Raw genomic sequence first — 4,426 nt, 5'->3', positions numbered from 1 at the left:
TTAGCTATTATTCTTTTTTTAAAAACAACATCACCAGGCAATGTTTTTCTCTTGGTATAGACCTATAGCTGAGGTGGAAGACAAAACTAGAAGAAATATAGAAATCAGGCTGAGGCCAGGACAACCTGACTATTCTCTGAGGGTGAAGTCAGGATCTTTCCTATTCACCTCTGAACTTCAGAATCTTGCATCAAGTCTAGCACAGGACTGGTGCTCATTAAACTTCTGTTGAACAATTGATGGTTCCTAAAAGAAGAATACTTACCGATTATTGTTTTCTTATTTTTAAAAAAATATTTTTATTGATTTCAGAGAGGCAAAGAGAGGGCGAGAGAGAATCATGGATCAGCTGCCTCCTGCACACCCACCACTGGGGATAGAGCCCGCAACCTGGGCATGTGCCCTTGACTGGAATCGAACCCGGGACCCTTCTGTCTGCAGGCCAACACTCTATCCACTGAGCCAAACCAGCTAGGGTTATTGTTTTCTTTTTATCTTTTGTCCTTCTTAGAGGTATGGCATGAGTGCACTTTAGTTGATGATTATTAACTAGATGGTGTCATTGAGTATGACTATTTTTGTTTCTTATTTCGTTTTTCCTCAATTTTATTTTTTGTTGTGCTGCAGGGCCCAGGTTCAGTGTTTCGTACAAGCTCATTGAACTAAATATCAAACTTGATCACAAGATTAGATCACTGGATGATGAAAATCCATGTGACTAATCAGACAAATATGGACATTTTCTATAAGTTCATTTTTATTGAGAATTAGTTTGTATCAAATTAAAGATTTTATAGAAATAAATAGGTATGAGTAATAAATCTCTAGAGCCTTTATGGGAGTAGGAGTTTTCAGCCTGTTCATCTGCCATGCTCCAGATGTAGAATATATTCATTCTGCTTCATTTTCTTCAGTGTATCACTTGGGGAGATGCTTCTGCAGTATTTATTTAGAAAGCCTCAGGCTGGAGTCTAACCAATAAAGAAAGTCACTGCTGTGTCTTAACTTACAGGGGAGCTGCCTCCTCACCTCACCACACCCGATCTTTGTTGAATGCATTGAGAAGTGGGCAGGAAAAATTAAGGTTGTTGGTAAAAATAAAGAGCTCTACCAGTGATTCTTTTCAAAGCAGATGGCTTGCAAAGAGCTGTGTAGAGACTTGCATGTACAAAATTTGTTCTATAAATTGCCTTTTAAGGCTTAGATATCTAAAAGAAAATAATAAAGCAAAAATTAAGACAGGAGAAAATATACTTCCTCACCTCTTGATTCAAGAAACCATAAATTATGAAATGTGATTTACTTGAATGGAATGGGTTATCAGCACAATGAAGAAATGTATACATCCATTAACTTTTGCAGTGTTAAAATCCCAATACTTAGTGACTTAAAGCAACCAATCATTTTACTTTTGATTCTATGAGTTGGTTGGACAGTTCTTGTGGTCTGGGCAGGTTCTGCTAATCTCTGCATTCATGTTGGCTAAATGATATAAACAGTCTCACATATCTGGTATTTGACGGAGCAACAATGGTGACTGAGCCTCCTGTCTCTCATCATTCAGAAGGGTAGCCCTGGGTTCTGCATGTTGTGGTCTCAGAGTTCTAAGAATGTGAAAGCGGAACCTGCAAGATTTCTACTGTATTTTGTGGTCAAAGCAAGTCACAAGATTTAAATGGTAGGCAAATGGACTCTATTTCTTGATTGTAGGAGCTGCAAACTATTGTGGCTATTTTTGCAATCTCCCAGATGAAGTGTACATACATTGTATAGCACTCTAATCACAGTTATGCTAAACAAACCCAGTGCTTGAAACAGAGGTATGATGGTGGCAAGAGTGCTGGGAAAGGGACTTCAAAGTTCAGGGATCTAAAGAAGGTTCTGCCATGTATTACTTCCTGGCCTTAAATAAATTCACTCAACTTCTCTGGGCTTCAATTTAGTAATCTCTAAAATGAGGGGTTGGATAAAATGATCTTGAAAGTCTCCTCCAGATTCCTAAGGACTCTAAGAATTCATAACACTTCTCATCTTTTGAGGGCAAGATTTTTCAGTTGTAAGGTTCTTAAGGGGATGGTGCAAAATTCTAAACTTATTTCAACCATATGACTCTAACTTGGGAAAAATATCTGCAATGATTGCAACCATTTATGAAATATACTTACAAAAGAAAATATTTAAAATTTAATGGAAAGATTATGAATTTAAAAATATATTCTAACAGATTTAAAATTTTAGTTACTATATTAACTCCAATAAAAAGGAATAAGTACTTTCCACACAGTATTTCTGATAAGAAAATTATCAGATCAAAAGGACCACAACTCTCACAGCACCCAAAAGTAACAAGGAATTAAATGCTTGTTTAGCCTTTTTTATTCTCCAAAAGGTAGTAGACAGAGTGATGGAAGAGACCCTTGCTTCCCATCCCCTTCTCTCCCTGTCACATGCCATGCCCTGCCTCCAACCAAAATAATTATTTTTCTTGCCTGGACATGTACACTTAAACTTTGAATTTGAAGTTATTTTTCTCCAAACTGGCCAAACTTTCAGGACAGGTATTGTGAGAACGAAAGAAAGTAAAAGGAAGGATTTGGTTGAGGGATCATCTATTTCCACTTTTAGCTGGGCAACAGTCATCATTGACTTCCTATTTCTCAAGTTTTTTGGATCTTTTCAGGTTTATCTTACTTTAACTTTCAAGTAAGTTAGAGCTTTATTACCATTCCTTTTTTTTCCTTGGTAGTTCTTTCTCCATTGGCTTCTAAGACACCACTTTGACCTTTCTTTACAGCCTTCTCTTCCATAGCCAGTTGCTTGAATGTTGGTGATGTCTAAGTTTTGTCTTTTGGTCCTCCTCTCTGGTCATCCAACATTGACTCTGAGCCAACTCACCTATTGCATGGTTTCAAAGACTCTTTTTGTTCTGTTGACTCCCAATTATATATCTTTATCACAGACTTATCTCCTGAACTTCAGACTGCATTCTTGGCAGCTTTACTGCGACATCCCCTAGAGACCTTAAACTCAACACATTTCCAAACTCCTGTATTCTCAACTCAGTGAATTACCATCTGCCCAATTACCCACACTAAAAAACTGGGAAACCACTTTCTCTCTTCAGTAAGCCAGGTCTGTTTTCCCTTAGAATCACTTCTTGCCACTCCACTGCTCTACTCAGAGGGATTGATCCTTTGCAGGCTTCATTTGTCAGGTTTTTATATCAACCAACCTGGCATACTTTAGTTTATGTATATTAACCAACAATTTCTCTTTTAATTGCATGTCTCTCTCCCTATTATTTGGTATAAGAAGTGTTGGTAGTAAGCACTTGGTAATTTAACGTATAGGTCACCAGACTACAAAGAACCACATCTAGTATTTATAAGAGTGATTCCATAATATCTGGAAATCTTGGACTTGAGATAAAAAAAAAATTGCTTTGTCCTAGACAGTTTGGCTCAGTGGATAGAGCATTGGCCTGCGGACTGAAAGGTCCAGGGTTCGATTCCAGTCAAAGACCCGTACCTTGGTTGCAGGCTCCTCCCTGTCTGGGGTCCTGTCCCTGGTCTGGACTCATGCAAGGGGCAACCAATGGACACATCAATATTTCTATGTGTCCCTCTCTCTTCCAACTCTCTCTACTAGTAAAAATCAATGGAAAAGTATTCTTGGGTGAGATTTTAAAAAGGAAAGAAAGAAAAATAGCTTTAATAAAATATTCTTTCCCCCTCGTTGGAAAGAGCTGGTGAGTTGTATCATGGGTAGTTATCTCATGTCTGGCAGAAACATTAATTTGTTAAATGTGGGTATGAGGTAAGAATGGAGACTCATTATGCTAGTCCTGGGCCTGTTTGCCCTCCCATCTGTTTCTTGCCCTTCCCCAGCTCTGCCCTATATCCTAAGGAGTTGACTCTTCTGGGCTACATTCCCCAGGTTCTGAAGTCTTCTGGCTTGCAACTGGACTTGGCATTTTTAAGAGATTGGAGGATGGGAATGATAGGTGTGTAGAGATATCTCACTGTGGTTTGAAATTTCATTTCCCTGACATCTGATGATGTTGAACATCTTTTCATGTGTTTATCAGCCATCTATATATCCATTTTGGTGAAATGTCTAGTCATGTCTTTTGCCCATTTTTAAAAATTAGATTGTTGGGTGTTTTGTTTGTTTGTTTACTGCTGAGTTATGAGAGTCATATTATATATATATTTATATATTTAAGTCAAATATATATATATATTTATATATTTAAGTCATCTATCCGATACATAGGTTGCACATATTTTCTCCTAGTTGTCTTTCATATTCTTAACAGGGTCTTTTGTAAGGCAGAGGTTTTAATTTTGTTGAAGCTCAATTTACTAGTTTTTGCTTTTGTGAATTGTTCTTTTGGTAGCAGGTCTAAGAACTCTTTGCCTAGTCT

This window comes from Eptesicus fuscus, chromosome 1, assembly GCF_027574615.1.
Source record: "Eptesicus fuscus isolate TK198812 chromosome 1, DD_ASM_mEF_20220401, whole genome shotgun sequence".
Taxonomy (NCBI): domain Eukaryota; kingdom Metazoa; phylum Chordata; class Mammalia; order Chiroptera; family Vespertilionidae; genus Eptesicus; species Eptesicus fuscus.
The sequence above is the reverse complement of the archived record's forward strand: the minus strand, read 5'-3'. Positions refer to the sequence as shown.